Source organism: Suricata suricatta, chromosome 5 (genome assembly GCF_006229205.1).
Source record: "Suricata suricatta isolate VVHF042 chromosome 5, meerkat_22Aug2017_6uvM2_HiC, whole genome shotgun sequence".
In the NCBI taxonomy this organism is placed as follows: Eukaryota; Metazoa; Chordata; class Mammalia; order Carnivora; family Herpestidae; genus Suricata; species Suricata suricatta.
The window spans coordinates 106,180,467-106,197,506 of record NC_043704.1 but is presented as its reverse complement, the minus strand read 5'-3'; the positions used below and the strand labels follow the sequence as shown (position 1 = coordinate 106,197,506).

The following is a 17,040-nucleotide window of genomic DNA, read 5'->3' as shown; positions in this document are numbered from 1 at the left end:
TTTTCCTGAACCATATGAAAGGACTCTACAGATATCATGATGCTTCACCCTCTAAATAGTTCAACATGTATCTTTATCTTAAGAACAGGAACATTCTGGGTGCCTGGGTGGCTCAGTCAGTTAAGCACTGGCTTCAGCTCAGGTCATGATCTCACATTTAGTGGGTTTGAGCCCCGCATTGGGCTCTGTGCTGACAGCTCAGAGCCTGGAGCCTACTTCCGATTCTGTGTCTCCCTCTCTCTCTGACCCTCCCCTGCTCACACTGTCCCTCTCTTTCTCTCAAAAGTAAATACAAGACATTAAAATTTTTTTTTAATTTAAAAAAAAGAACAGGGACATTCTTCTACATAACCACAATACCTCTCATCATCCTCAAAAAGTTAAACATTGATACCATAGTATATTTAATATTCAGTACATATTCAAATTTCCCCAATTGTCTGAATAATATCCTTTGTAGCATTTTCTGAATATCCAGTATCTACATAAATATCAAGCATAATCTTTGGTTTCCTTTAATCTAGAATAGTTGTGCTGCTTTTTTTTATTTTCTTCTTATGATATTGATAGATATATTTTTTAATGTTTATTTATTTTGGAAAGATAGCACAAGCAGGGGAGAAGCAGAGAGAGAGGGAAACACAGAATTTGAAGCAGGCTCCAGGCTTCAGGCTGTCAGCACAGAGTCCAAAGCAGGGCTTGAACCCATGAACTACGAGATCATGACCTGAGCCGAAGTCAGACACTCAACAACTGAGCCACCCAGGCACCCCAGGATGATGCTGATATTTTTAAAGACTTTTTTAGAATGTTCTATTATTTGAATTTGTAGAATTGTTTTCTCTTGCTTAGATTAAATATTGGTGTTCTACAACTGGTTTCTTCCACCTGACCTGCTCCTACTCCCCAGACAGGTTCTAGGTAGCTATGGTAAGGTATGGTAAAATTTCTGTAATGTTCTTTTCTCCTTTTTATTCTTTAACCTCTCTCCTTAACCAACAAGTAACCAAGAAATCCTCTTCTCTGCAAAAAACAAAACCAAATAACTCTACAACTAAATCCCTCAACTCTCCCATATGTTCTTAAGAATGACAGAAAATCATCATCCATTTTCTTCACTTCACTGCTTCAAGGAAAGTCTCTCTTTTTATCCCTTGGGTGCTCAAGTGCCCTCATGTTCTTTATCCCAATCAAAATCTACTCTCGAGACTGAAAGTCCTTAAACTAAAATTGAAATGACTACCAGCAGTTTAAAAAGACACATCTTCCAGGGGAGGATTTGCCTTTTAGCAAAGTACTATGAAGATGTATGCCCAGTGCCCATACAGTTCCCAAGGTATAACAGATTTTGACATTGTGTTCAAGTAAATTGACCTCTATATATAGCTCAGTAGGCAAAATTAAAGATTTCCAAATCAAATTGTCTTAATAAAAGCACTGCTTTCAGAGTTATAACTGTCTCTACTAATAATCGATAATAGTTTACACAGGAGAATGCTAGATTCTTGGATGACCAGGGAGACACTTGAAAAAAAATCTATGAAATATTGTTGCTTTAATCTTTGGCAAATAAAATAACTCTTTTAATATGATTACATTGGATGACTTATCGCACCAACTAGTTTATAAACTTGAATTTAAAGAAGACACTATTATAACATCTTAGGTCTTATTCTCCACAGCTCCTAAAAGATGACTTTTCTGCAATGAGACTTCAGTAGATGCTTGCTAAATTATAAAAAACATATATATGTATATATATTTTATAAGAATACTACATTGATGATGGTTTGTCCTCCTCTGTTCACCATATCAGAAGGTATATATGGTTAATGGTCATTTTAAGTGTAATCATTTGGTTAAGGTGGTGTGTGTCAGATATTTCTAGTGTCAAATTACCTCTTTCCTTTTGTTGGTAATAATATATAAGAAAATACTTGGTGAATATGTGAATATCCTATTTTCCAATTGTTTACCCAGTAGTGTTAACATCCATTAATAAGCATTTCCTTATCACTTATTATTTTGGTGGTTACAAAATTATTTTTTAATGTTATCAATCCATCTACATTTATTAATTGGCATTCCTTTGTAAAGAAGAGTTTTCCCTCCTCTCTTTGCCCTTTGAGTATTTTTATCAATTCACGGATTCTTTTTTATTCAATATGTTATCATGAATTGCCATCATTTTTATCATTCAAATTGCTCTCCTTCCCCTGGGTGGTTCAGTCAGTTGGGCGTCAACTTCGGTTCAGGTCATGATCTCATTGCTCGTGAGTGGAGCCCCACATCGGGCTCTGTGCTGACAGCTCAGAGCCTGCAGTCTGCTTCTGATTCTGTCTGTCTGTCTATCCGTCTCTCTCTCTCTCTCTGCCCCTTCCCCACTTATGCTCTGTCTCAAAAATAAACATTAATAAATAAATAAATTGCCCTACTTTAGCTAGCAGAACCTTCAATCTGGCTTCTGTGTCCTTTGACATGTCCCATCAATTTGTGAATTCTTATCTGATTAGTTTTAATTGAGTATCAGATATTGGATTTAGATAACCGTAAAAATAGTTTGAGGTCTAGAATAATATCTTTCTCTAAGGAGGGTTTATATTTGCTTCTGGCAAAAGATTAAGGCCACTAGCAACCCTAGATCACCTTAATCCAATTGGAGGACCTGAGAGGATTTGAAGCTGGAAGGGACAGTCTATTTCTGGTTTACCATTACTCCAATGTTGTCCTTTGGGTCCCAACTTATAGCGTGTCGTCACTCCCCTTAACCTTCCTCACGCTTCAGCTTTTATACCTCTTCCCCTGTTAATCTGTCAAAAGTTCTGTTCAGCTTCTCAGCCACCTCTTTGGGAAAAGTGGCTCTAAATATTCTCACCTCTCTGGGTTTCTTTCTCTTAGATCTTGTTACCTTCATTCTTCATGTTAACTCCTAGAATGATTTTTTAAATATTTTGTCCAACTTCTGTGGGTTTTCTTAGTAAGAATATTAGCCTGAATTCCTAAATCTATTACTAGAAGTGAAAGTTCCCTTTACCCCAGCATTGACTTTTAAACTTTTTTTTAATGTTTGTTTATTTTTGAGAGAGAGAGAGAGAGAGAGAGAGGCAGAAAGAGAGGGAGACACAAAATCCAAAGCAGGCTCCAGGCTCTGAGCTGTCAGCACAGAGGCTGATGCAGGGCTTGAACTCACAGACTGCAAGATCATGACCTGAGCTGAAGTTAGACGCTTAATCAGCTGAGCGACCCAGGCACACCCCCCAGATTGACTTTTAAAGATAAAAATATGGACAAGTCATTTTCCTAATTAAAATATTCCAATGACTGCCTATTTTTGTCTTTGTATAAATATTTTATTTTTTAAAAATTTTTTAATGTTTATTTTTGAGAAAGTAACAGTATAAATGGGGGAAGGGCAGAGAAGAGGGAGACAAAGATTCCAAAGTAGGCTCCAGGCTCTGAGCTGTCAGCACAGAGTACAACACAGGGCTCGAACTAACAAACCGTGAGATCATGACCTGAGCCAAAGTCAGACACTTAACAAAGCCACCAGGCACCCCTAAAATTTTTATTTTTAAGAAATCTCTATACCCAACATGGGGCTTGAACTCACAACCCCAAGATCATGAGTCATATACTATACCAACTGACCCAGTGAGGTGCCCCTGCCTATTTTTCGTTAGAATTCTTAATTAGGCCTGAAAGTCTACATCCCCAGATTATCTCCAACCACTCTCCCTTTCACTTTCTACTTTCCAGACCCACTGGCTCTCTTCTGCATGCCACACCTTCACAATTCTGGGTTTGCACTTGTGGTTCCCATCCCCTGATCATTGTTAACTGCTCCTACCCACCTCCCTCTGATCTAGTTAAGGCTTAATCACCAGAACTCAGCCAAATGTGTCTTTTTCAAAGATGTCTTTCCTGGCTCCCCTAGTCTAGGTTGGTCTCTATCATGGCATCCTGTTCTTCTTCAAAGCACTTACTGAAGTTTGTAATTATATGTTAATTTGAGTAACTATTTGAGTAAAATTTGTCTTCTTCCATATGCTAAATTAAGGTAGGGATCTCATCTGTTTTGTTAACCATCGCATGCCCAGTAACTACTTATAGCAGATAATAAATGAATAAAAATGATCATCAATCAACAAGTCCTTTTCTGGGCCACTTATCTATGCAAATAGCCCACCAACAGGACTGTACCTAACGTTTTGGTGATAAAATTTCCTGGCCTTTTGAAGTCTGATTTTTAAAAAAGTTTCAGTTTTCTTTTTTCTTATGGTCTCACTGATTTCATGTCAAAAGAGCATTATTATTGACCAAAGAAACATTGTATTTTGGTGATTTCGCAAGACTTTAAAACCAAGAAGCTACACTGGTTTCAGTGTAAACATGCTTATTACTGAAAACAAGACATTCAGATTCTTGATTTTTAATTTAGCTAACTCCTCAGAAAGTAAAAAATAAGAGTTTCAGGCAGGTGATGAAGTCAAAATAATATAGGAAATAATATTGGAAATATTTTTTTTGCTTAATATAGATTTTCCTGATATAGTAAATTTCCATCCGTTTTGCATTTGAAAGTAAAAGACAGCTGCTTCTTTGGAGTTTGTAGGCAAGTAGTCAGTAAATACTGGGAACTCTAATTGATAATACAAGATTTTGCTTCAGAATGAGATTTATGCTTATATTACTAGAAACTTGTATAAGCCTTCACTGATTTTTTTATTTTCATATTTTCATATGCTTGAATTGGAGTTGGCTATTTTTTCCCTCTAAACTCATAGAACATATGAATGTCAACTGTCTCACTTCTTTCGCCTCAGAGTAATTTCTTATTCAGTTGGCTTCCTTGAGTGGGATCTTCACTAACAAAGCCGGGTGATGGGAACTGTAAGTTAGCTTAGGCTTACGGGAATTATAGTTTACCTCTGTTAGAGTAACGAGTGGACACACACCACTGGACAATACCTCACTTCTAGGCTTTGTGAAAATAAATCGTCTTCCTCTGCAAATGCAGGATCCAGCCCAGTACTTACTTAAAAAGATATACTTTTAATCCCTCCTAATTAACCTTCTTGTCTAATGAAGGAATCAGGGTGTTTGCTCTGTATGGTTAGAAATGTGAATATTCTTAGGCATGGTAGCAAGCAGTGCCAGCTTCTCCCCTAAGCTCTAGTCTTCATTATTCAACTGCCTACTAACTATCTCCACCTTGGATATCTATCATGTCTCAATATTTTAAAAAAATGTTTGTTTAGAGAGAGAGGGGAGGGGGGGAGAGAAAGGGAGGGAGAGAATCTCAAGCAAGTTCCACTCTGTCATCATGGAGCCCAATGCAGGGCTCAACCTCACAAACTGTGAGATCATGACCTGAGCTGAAACCAAGAGTCAGATGCTTAACAGTCCTCCAAGTGCCCCTATTATATCTCAATTTTAACATGTCTACAACTACACTCGTTTCCTTGCTCCCAAAAGCCTGCTTCCCATAGTCTGCACCATCTCAATGAATGACAACTACATTCTTCTAACTGCTCAAGCTACAAAGTGAGGGGTCATTCCTGGCATTCCCAAACCTAATTCAAGAGAAAATCCTCTCAGCTCTACCCTCAACATATATCCAGAATCTAAATACATCTTTTTTTTAAAGACACATTTATTCAGCATCATGATCAGACTATTACATTTAGCAATCAACAGCATGGGTACAAAAAAATCTACATTAAAACCCTTTGTTGGAATGCTTTACACTTTCCACAGAACAAAAACTAAAATAAACTGTTATACAATGAGTCATAAATACAGTCCTCGAGTTTTTTGCCCATACACATGAGTCTTGTCTAAAACATGTCTTCTTTGTAGCAGCTAGGCCTTGCCACCACTGTGCTAGGCTGGGGTCATAAATCTGTTGTAACCTGTAGCTTCCCTGTCACTTCTCTAGCTCTCCTCTCCTGCTAAGCTTTGTTTCCTGGCAGTAATTAAACCTTCTGCCACTGCCATAGCTACTGCTGCTGCTGGAACCACCACAGCCACCTTGGTTTCATGGTTTGGCAAAGTATTGGCTTTCACCACCATAGGGGCAGACCTTCTGCCTCCAAAACTTCGTCCTTTCATGGGTCCAAAATTTAAAGATCAATTGTTATAATTGCCAAAATCATTATAGCTTCTACCACCTCCAAAGTTTCTTCCACTATTACAAAATCTGTTATAGTCATCCCCACTGCCATCATATTCACCACCACCTCAAAGGCCACCAAAGCCGCCTCACCCACTTAAGTTTTCTCTATGATCAAAGTTGTCATTCCCATCAAAACCACCTGCACAACCACCACTGAAGTTTCCAGAACCACTTCAACCTCTTTGGCTGGAGGAAGCACTAACCAAAGTTCTTCCTTACTTCACAGTTGTGACCATTCACAGCATGGTACTTTTGAATGACAATCTTGTCTACAGAGTCATGGTCATCAAATGTTACAAAAGCAAAGCCTCTCTTTTTGCCACTGCCCCAGTCAGTCATGATTTCAATCACTTCATTTTTCCCATACTGTTCAAAATAATATCTTAGATGATGTTCTTCAGTGTCTTCTTTAATGCCACCAACAAAAATCTTTTTCAAAGTTAATTGGGCACCAGGTCTTTGAGAATCTTCTCTCGAGACAGCCCTCTTTGGTTCCACAACTCTTCCATCCACCTTGTGTGGCTTTGCATTCATGGCTGCATCCACCTCTTCCACAGTGGCATAGGTGACAAACCCAAAGCCTCTGGAGTTCTTGGTGTTTGGATCTCTCATTGCCACACAGTCCATAAGCGTTCCCCATTGCTCAGAATGGCTCCTCAGATTCTCATCGGTTGTTTCAAAACTTAAACTTCCAATGAAAAGCTTCTACAGCTGTTCAGGCTCTTTGAGAGACTCTGACTTACACATGATGGTGTTGGGAGGGGAGTCCTTAATGATCTTGCGATCATGCTTATTCATCAGCGGCCATAGGCAGAAAAAGCAAGAATCTAATCACATCTTATCACTGTCATGGTTACCACACTTGTTGAACCACAATAATCTCTTCTCTAGACTATTAACTGATTTTCCTGCTTTCATTTCTGCCATCTTACAAGATTCTTCTACAGACAGCAGTTATTCTTTTAAAATGTAAATTATATAGCTTTCTGCCTGATGTAGAATCCAAGGTCTTTACCATGTGCCTAAAAGGTAAGAAACTGGCCACTCCTTTGACTTCTTCAACAGAACTCTCTTGTTCATTCCAATCAAACTGGCTTCTGTGATTTTCCTCTAGCCTGCCAAGCTTACCTCTACCTCAGAGCCTCTGTATATGCTGTTCTGTGTACCTGGGATGCTCTGACTCTAATATCCTCATGGCCAGCTCCTGTATCTCCCTCAGGCTTCTGCTTAAATATTTTCATTTAGAAGATGCCTTTCCTGCATAGCACATCATTTTAAAAAAGCACCTCATTCCCTTACAGATTTTTAATACCTCAGCCAGAATGACTATGTATCTCAGTTTATCCAAGGCAGTCATGATTTGAACTGCATTATCTTGGCATAATTATAATTAATTATTCTCAAAATGTTTTGATTTGATAAATTATGTGGTTGTATACCATTACCGTGTCTTATTTTTAGAGTTTTCATCATCACTTGATACTACTTGTCTATCTCTTCCAATTAGAATGTTGATAAGAGTTGACCATTTTATTCTTTGTTCTATCTCTAGCACTTAGAAGTGCCTAGAACACATGTTTGGTGAATGAATAAATAAACAAGGGAATAAGTTGGGTCATTAAACTATCTGATTATGTCAAGTGCTTTCCTGGGAATTAGGAAGGAAAAAAAACCATAAATATAGTTCCTATTCACAAGCACCAGCTTCACCTGAGAGATTCTCATTTGACTGGTCTTTTGTAGAGACAGCAATGTTTTATTTCTAAAGTGTCTCAAGTAATTCTCATGTATAGGCCAACCTGAAAACCTATGGTCCAGGAACCATCTGCCTAGTGGAAGAGTCTGAGACGAAAGCAGATAGACATGAAAACCGTCTCTCCTCAGTAAATGGCTAGTGTGCCGGTGTGCTCAAATCACCATTTTTGAAGTTTAGACATCAACATTAACATTGATACTGTGTACATGATACCATTCAATGTGGCTGGCCAGGGCTCCTGATGAATTAAATTCCTAAATTCCATTTTTGTTACTGACAAAATCTTGAGTATTGGCTTTGCAGAACCTGAAGAGCAGAGAAGGAAACTATCATGGCCTCACGATAGTATAAGTGGGGAAAGTTGTCCCTCAGAGAACTGATTCTGGGAATTGATGAAAACGGGCACTTAGGCATGATTTATTTGCAGGGAACAGCTTTGGACCAAGCCAGTGTATATACCCTAATTATAGACTTTTTTTTTTTAGTTTATTTATTTTGTGAGAAAGTACACATGGGAGAGGAGCAGAGAAAGAGAGAGAGACAGAGAGAGACAGAGAGAGACAGAGAGAGAGAACCCCAAGCAGGTTTCACACTGTCAGCATGGAGCCTGACACAGGGCTGAATCTCATGATCTGTGAGATCATGACCTGAGCAGAAATCAACAGTCGGACACTTAACTGACTGAGCCTCTCAGGTGCCCCTACCATAATTATATCCTTAAGATAAACTCACAAAAGTAGAAATGCTGTTAACTCAGATGGATCTCGGAACATGATTTTCAAGATCATCTTTAATTAATTGGGAATTCACTTTTTCAAAAAGTAAATGGGTTTTTTTCCCTTATTAAATTTAGTTGTACTCCAAGTAGAAACTACTGAGTTTCTTAACATGCTAAAGAATAATAATTCTAGGTACTTCAAGAAATCTCCTGTTGGTAATTCTCTCCTCTGACATTATGTAGTTAGGCTTAACTCCTCCTTATATATTCTTAGCACTTCGCCTGTATACCTCTATTTTAGCATTTACCACACCACAGTGTATTTGTTTTCCTATTTGGCCTTACCTCCCTCCACCCCCCAAGTCTCCTTCCCCTCCTAATCTCCCACTATCTCGAGTGTTTTAAAAGATTATGAACTTGTAAAGCAACATTACCTAGGGAACATCTTCAACGTGCAGAATCCCTTGCCCTCTGAGATTTGGATCCAGGAGGTCTGGGATAGGACTGGAGAATCTGCAGCAGACTTTTGCAGGTCATCTGTGTGGTCAGTTAACAGACTTGACTATAAGAGGCTGACAGAAAATAGGGACTATCTTAGTCATCATTGCATAACTAGTGCCTGGCACACACACACCCAATAAATTGTACTGAATCAACTGAACAAATGATCTGGAAAACATCTGGGGAGTCCTCTGAGGGAATCATTGTATACAGACCCAAAACCAGTTAGATCAAACAGCACTTTGATTATGTGCTGTAGGAATTACTCAACAGGTCCAAAACTTGAAGGGGATTGAAGAGCCCACTTGATTGCCATGTATCCTGTGAGAAGAACAGTCGAGCAGATGATTAGGCAGTTGACAAATGCAAATCTTAGATAAACAGAATAGTTTGTGATCCGGCATACACATTTTAGAACTCATGCTATTCACATTTTATGCTTAATTTTCTGCTAGGTCTTGTATCCTCACCTTTCCCAGACAGAGGTACATTACTGCCTCAGTAGAGGTGCAGAAAAGAGAGTCTCAGGAAAGAGATTACAAAGGAGAAATATTTTTAAAACTTGGAAATAGTCCTTCAGGTGAATATTATATCACTTTATGAAAATATGAATCTTAAGTTCACATTTATCATAGCATGTTCATGTCTGGCTCTAAACCAACCTATCTCTGAGCTTTGAATTAATTCACCCTTAATTCAGGCTGTTTAAATTCCCTACCTTTAGTTTCTCTGACACATTCTCTAGCAGCATTTTATAATCTTTCCCCATCAACACCATATTTAAAACCCACTTGAGGTAAATAAATATCAGCCAAAACTTTTCTTGCACTAGAATACCAAGAGTGCAGCACCCCCTCAAAGGGAAGTTAGGTAAGTTACAGGGGTTGACCCATTAATAACACCATCAGGACACAATTTTCAATAATAGATTTTATGTTTAAAAAAATAGTAATTCTTTTGCCTAGGTAAGAAGTTCGACTTTTCTTTCACTTTGAATATATGAGATACATGCATATATGAATTTCATTTAAATAAAGAGTAAGTTGTCTTTATATACATAGTCAGAAAACATTACAGCCTGGACTTAGCACTCACAGATAAGGAATTGTCAGTCTGCCATTTATGCAAGTTGGTTGTGTTCTCCACGTAATCTCAGTATAGCATTGCTAAGAGCTAAGGCCTCTGTTTTCAAATCTCGGGTCTTTCACTGTGCTGAGTCACATTAGTCACTGTTTCCTTCTTGGTGTGGTAACCAGAAATGATTATCTTTCTACCAGAAGGATGTTAGGGAATTAACTATTACTAATAATTGTGGAAACAGAAAGCAACAGATGTTGTTACTTATACTTTACAGCATGTATTATGTTAATAAAATGGGAGGGAAAAAATGGGATGTCTTGGTCACCTGAAATTTCAAGTAAGTAGTCTTGATTTTTACATGAATAAGTTGTTCATTGGAAATGCTCTACTGAACTGATCAGCCATGCCAAGGCAAATCCAGTAGACAAGAGTAGCAGAAATCAGTAATAAAAGGAATATACAGAAAGGAATTAGAATGTTTTAATCCTATAAATATATTTAAAAATAATTAAATGCCTTATAGCCATATATAGGGCCATATATAAATAGAAAGTGTATACCTACATATGCCCTATATGTTGCATGTATAGGTTTCTTTTTTAGTTTTGAAGAATATTTGAGAGAAGCCATTTATTCATGTATGTTTACTTACAATATTTTATCCAGTGACTTGAATGTAGTAGATACTAACTGAATAAATGATTTAAAAAAAAGTGAACTGCCAAGTTCTATAACAAGGAACCAGTAAAGTAAAACTTGCTATAGTTATGGAATATTAAGTGGCTATTTGTTCAAAAGATTGTGTTAACATGGAAAGCTAATTATAATATACTGTTAAACAAAATATGAACATATGATAATGTAATAATGATAGAAAAAAAAAACCTTTGAATAAAATACACCAAACATAACTATAGCAAAATGTTAAAATAGGACTTTAGAAAGTTCAACTATGGGTATTCTTATGTCTCCTCTCTACTTTCTATTTTTTCTTTAATAAACATATTTCTTTTTTTTTAAACATATTTCTTAATCATACAATTTAGTATACCTGTGAAGTTGGCAGGGAATGTTACAGGAGTTAATGTATTACATTGTGACAGCTCATATTTCTGACATAAGGTCATGTTGCTATCTAATTGGTAGAGCTTCCAAGCAAAAAGACTAGTTAGAAGGTAACAGGAGAAACCTAACAAAGGACCATAGGGAGGGGAAGGGGGAAAGAGAGTTGGGGAGAGATAGGGACACAAATCGTAAGAGACTATTGAAGACTGAAAACAAACCGAGGGCTGAAGAGGGAGGGGGAGTGGGGAAGGGGGTAATGATCATGGAGGGGGCACTTGTGAGGAGAAGCACTGGGTGTTATATGGAAACCAATTTGACAATAAACTATTATTAAAAAAAGGTAACTTATCATAGTTTATGTATTAGCTAAGAATATGTTTAGCTACATATAACAGACAACAGCCTAACCAAATCGGGGTTACAATGAGTTCAAGGGTAGCCAGTCTAGGACTGCTGCTGCAGTGTCAAGATGTCATAAATGATTCAGATTCCTACCTTTCTGCTCCAGAATCCTTAGCTTGTGAATCCCATCTTCATATTTCCCACATCATGTTCACTCTCATTTTTGTCATGAGACTCCATCTTCATCCTTAGGTCATGCTATAAGAAGAAGAAGAAAAGAAATGGAAGGGGTTAAGGAAGAAATACTTTCCTAGAAATCTTCACCATATGCCTAGAATTATATGCCATGGCCACTCATAAGTGTATGAAATCCAGGAAAATGAGATTTTTGGCTAGGCACATTGTTAGCCCTCCCCACTTCCCCTAAAGCATCAGGCTTTTTCTGATAGGGAAGGGGCAATCATTAGTATCTGCTAACCCCCTTCTCATAGACGGAATATACATATCCCCTTCTAAGAGAAACAATCTCAAAGTTTCATCCAGTTATTGTAATAAGATCACAGTCCAGGATCCAGAAGTTCTAATGATATGGGATACTCCCACTGTGTGGCTCTTCATGCTCTGGGAATCAACTTTTAAAGAAAAATTATTTGCCTCATACTCCTAAAAAGTAATGATGAATAGACAAGGTACAGGATGGTGGTAAAAGTCTCATCAGAAAAGGGGAAAATGGGAAACAGCGAGCACTGGTTGATAGAACATCACCAATCCTGTTGGTAATGGTAGCAAGAAATCTATGCCCTTGGTCATTTAATCTGTCAGTTCCTGATTTCATTCTGTAGGAGGACCTTTATTATCCCATTATGTTCCAGGGATCACATTTGGGATAGCCCTTGTGGAAAATGCCTCTTCTGGAGCAGTAAAACTTTAAGAGAGGAACCTAGATCCAAGAGTGGTGGTGAGTCAGAAATCTGGTGCCATTTTCCTCTTTGGGGCAATTGATGTTCTGAAAGTAGTAAAGGCTGAGAACTAGCTAGAATTTAAACTGCCTCAGGGGAAGTGGGTAAGGAATGGAAGGTGAAAGATTTGAATTCAGGGCCTGAGGAAGAAAGACTTCAAATTGGAATTCCAAAGGGCTATACTCTGGAAGTAACTTTTAACTATGAATCCCTGGATTAAGGAGGTCTGCCCTTAATCTGAGTGACCTCCCAACCACCCCCCAAAGAACCACACTTTCCCGTATTCGTGGACTCTTGTGGGCCCCTTCTACACAGAGGCTGAGTTTTGGTCACGTGACTTGCTTTGGCCAATGACACATTAGGAAGCATGACGCAAAGACTTGCCTTCTATTTTACCTGTTAGCCCCTGAATTCTGTCCATATCATTCCTACCTTAGTTGAATGGCCATGACTTAACAGAATTAGAAATAAGCCTGCTGGGGAGGTACTACCCTTAATCCATTCCTTGCTGGTGTGTCAACCAGTCTGGTATAGAGTAGTTTAAGAAAACTTGAAAATATTACTTCTATTACTACTGCTGCTTAGCTCATATTTTGATAGGCTTTCATGTTTTGTAAGATAATAATTGGCTTTTTCAACCCAGAAAGTCTCCAAGTTATGGAATTCAGTCAGTTTAGATTTCAGGCAGAGAGCACAGGGTTGCAAGCTGTGTTCCCTTCTCTCTCTCTGCCAGCTGTTGGGGATATATCCATAATTAACTTTTAGGAAAAGAAAAGGGCCTTTCTTCTCCAATATGTAGAGATTATACGAATTGAATGTAGTGTTTCTTCCTCTACCACTGAAGGTCTGTTCAACACAGGAAAAGGCTTACCGCCAAGACATCTTACAATCCAGAAACTACAGCAAATTCACATGCAGTGTATATATTATAGATGAGTGCAAGGTACTCTGCAAGTTCCGTGAAGACAGGCATGGCATCTGAGCTGATCAAGGCTGTGTGCAGCCTAATCCTAGGCACACACACAACAGACACGCAACAAACATTTGTTGAATGAATATTCACTACGGTGTTTAAGGGCTTTCAAGTACATACACGCGCTTTTACTGTCAAAACACCAAAGCTAGATTTCCCTTCTGTTATGCTGCCTACGTTTCCTCAGAAACAGGCGTGCCCGAGACCGTGTCTGGTAAACTGCTGGCCCGGGTGCGCGGTTGGGCCGGCCTGTCAGGTATGGGGCGGGCGACCCCGTCTGGCCACCGTGGCAGTAGCAGCCGTTTGTCTCCCCTCGGGGTCCAGCGGCGTCAAGGGCAAGAGGCGTCTTAGGAGGAGGCAAGTAAAGCCAACTGTAAAGAAACGGCTAATTCCGTTTCACATCCTCTCTCGGGTGCTCGGGTTTCCTCGGAACACAGTGACCCTTCATGGGTCTGCAGTCAGGTAGAGTATGCTCCACAAGGCGCACACTTTACCCTCCTCACAACCGCTCGAGGCGTAGATTCCGACCCTCCGGGACCCAGCTGGCCCGCGGAAGGACACGCCCCCTCGCGGAAGCACGCGACCGCAGCAGGCACACTTCGCGCGCCTCCCGGCCAGCGAGCGCGCACGCGCACGCGGGGCGGGCCTCCTTGCCGGCACCCACTGAGCACCCGGCCCTTTCGCCCCACCCCTCTCCCCCTCTGCCCAAGCTCCGCCTCCGCGACGGGGCAGCGGAGAGGAGGCGACCGGAAGCCACTTTAAAGCAGAGCTCGGGGTGACAGGCGAGCGAGCTGGATCGGGAGTGCAGTCTCGGCTTTCTGCACTCCCGGTGTCGGAATGGCCCGTGCGCTGCTTGTCTCGTCCCCGGCCTGCGACCCGTAGACGCCTAAGCCTGCCCTGCGCGCCGATCCTCCTTTGCGGACGCTGCCAGCCAGCCGGCTGAGGCGTCTCGGCTGCTGCTGTCCGCTCTCTCCGGCTGCGCGATCAGGTGAAGGGCTCCGGGTGGGCTCCGAGGGGCTGACGAGAGACCTTAGCTGGGATGGCGGGCGCCAACCGGGGCTCCGGCTTCGCAGCCTCTCGCTGATCTAGGGGTGATTGATATGTAGACTGTGCCTTTTTCTACCGAATTCCCTCGGATCCCGTCAGAACCGAGATGGGATTGGTTTGCACTTTTAGTCACTTACGGCCTGGGGCAGGTGTATAAATCTGAGGAAGACACCGAAAGGCTTAGTCAGGGTCGCAAGTCCGGGTGGGCGGGGGGCGCGTCTACGCGGCCTCCCCCGCCGGGCGGACCCTGAGCGCAGTGAGGCGAAGTGAGGAGAAACACTTCGCAGATCAAGGGGCAGGGCCCGGCAGCTGAGGGGAGCCTTCCGACAGACCCGCGTCCCGGCTGCAGCCCAGAAGTTTGCAGGCTGTTTCAGATCAACTTTGAAGGCACCTTAGTCCTCTCCTTCTGCCCGCCGCCCCGAGAAGCGCCGACCGCTTTCCCCCAGCGCTTCTCGGCTCATTTCTGCGAGCCTCCGGGACCCGCAGGACGATCCTCTCAGGACGGTCGGTTGAGGAGGCGAAGAAGAAATTAACTGGGGAAGGCGCCGTGAGGGGCTTCTGGGATGGGGGGAAGCCTGGGCAGGGCTCGTTGGTTGGGGCGAGGCCGCGGGGAGGCTTTGGGGGCGCTTCGGCGCCTGCCCCGGGGAAGGCGAGGGGGTGCGAGGCTCGGGAACGCCCGGAATTGGCGGCCGAGCCGGGCGGCGCCTCGGTCGCGCTGCCCGGAGTTGGCGCGGCCCCGGGGGCGGAGCTGTGGACACCGCGGCGGCCGGCAGGAGGCGTCTCTCGGACCCGGGCTCCGGGCGTCCGGGTGTCGCGCAGCGGCTGAGGGGTGGGGGACAGTCCTGAGTTTGCAGGGCGGCTTCGGTGCCGCGCACCGCGGGGAGTGACATCACGAGGTGAGGGGTGGAGTGGTAGGTCGCCTGCAGCGGGGGACCTGCTGGAGGAACTGTCCTTCCGATCTTTATTTTTCTGCTATGCAAACTAATTGAGGAACTAGGTTCTAGTGACTTCCCCACTCCGGCCACTTCAGTTCTCTGCCTCTTCCTCGGTTTTATTTCCGAGTTTGACGGAGGGCAATAACCGGAAAAGTTATCGTGGTGTACACTTCTATAAATAAAATTGGTTCAGTGTTTTGCCTTGCGTGGATGTGGTAGGAGTGGCGCGCGCGCGCGCGCGCGCGTGTGTGTGTGTGTGTGTGTGTGTGTGTGTGTGCGCGCGCATGTGTGTGAGTGCGGGCGGGCGCGCCCGCGCGCGCACGGGAAGGCACCGGCGGGTTTAGTGTGGTGGAGAGGGAATACCACAGTCTGTGCCAATTGTGCCTTGAGGCAAGAGCACCGAGTGATGAATAATAACGCCTGGCTTGGCCGCTTTCCAGTTGATTTATGTCTTATGTTAAGCCCCTCCTTCGTGAAGCTTTCCCTAACAATGCCAGCTCACACTGCAATCTTTTTTCTGTCGTTTCCTTTTGTACTATCATGTGCACTAACACCTGGTTATATACAGTTGAGCACTAAGAAACAGGTTTGAACTTTCCGGGTTCACCTATATGTATGTGGATTTTGTACACTACTGTGTGAACGTATTTTCTCTTTGTGATTTTCACAGTAACATTTTTCTTTTCTCTAGCTTACTTTTTTGTAACAATACAGTATAATAACACATGTAACACAAAATTTGTGTAATCGGCTGTCTATTAATTGGTTAACAGTAGGCTTAGTTAGTAGGTAGGTATGAGGGAGTCAAAAAGTTACAGACGGATTTTTCCAGGGGTTGGGTCCATGAACCGTGGCTTCCTCCCACCCCCACCCCACCTTGTTCAAGGGTTAGCTGTACTGTGCTTTATTTTATTTCTTCAAGTTTGATCATTATGAACTTTTTACACCTAGATTTATGAATCTTTCCAATTAGATCTTTAATATTCCTTTTCCTGGGGACTCGGTTTTATAATTTTGTTATTGTTGAGTTATAAAGGCTAACAGAACTAGGTATTTAATGGGTGATTTTTCTTCAGTAATTCAGTTAAAAAATATTATGGAGCACCTATTGTGTGCATTGTGCTAGGCATCGTGTACTGGTCACCTGGGATGAGTATTTGATGAAGCCATGAACCCTTGCATCAATTACCTCTTTTTCTTTTAGTCTGTTGGCCAAGAGAGATTAATTGCGAATCACCAGCTCTTTTCCACTTCCTACAGTACTAAGTAAAGGAGGAGGAGACACTATTTGTCATTTCACAGAGCTTGCGTTGCTTTTTACTTTAAGTTCTAGTTTTTTTTCAAGTGGTCTGATTCTTTGAAGAGAGCACCTTTCTGGTTTCAGTAGTTCATTAAAAATCTGACATTTGGTGTGTGTGTTTCATATTCTTGCATTATTTTTCTATAATATGGCTTCATTTGCTTTAACAGAAAAAGTCATATTTGTCAT

The 17,040-nt window shown here is 41.6% G+C and overlaps 1 protein-coding gene and 1 long non-coding RNA gene across 3 annotated transcripts in view; one reads left to right on the top strand and one right to left on the bottom strand.

The window, feature by feature from the left end:
* LOC115292090 overlaps window positions 1-9,183 on the bottom strand; it is an 85,192-nt gene extending 76,009 nt beyond the window's left edge. For both annotated transcript variants that reach the window (XR_003908795.1, XR_003908796.1), the window contains exon 1: window positions 9,084-9,183. This is a non-coding gene — a long non-coding RNA (uncharacterized LOC115292090). The remainder of the gene's footprint in view (window positions 1-9,083) is intronic.
* Window positions 9,184-14,321: 5,138 nt separating this feature from the next.
* The window catches only part of TIPARP (TCDD inducible poly(ADP-ribose) polymerase), a 30,144-nt gene continuing 27,425 nt past the window's right edge, over window positions 14,322-17,040 (top strand). Inside the window, exon 1 of the mRNA XM_029939997.1 lies at window positions 14,322-14,557. The gene's annotated coding sequence lies outside the window, so the exon portion shown is untranslated. The remainder of the gene's footprint in view (window positions 14,558-17,040) is intronic.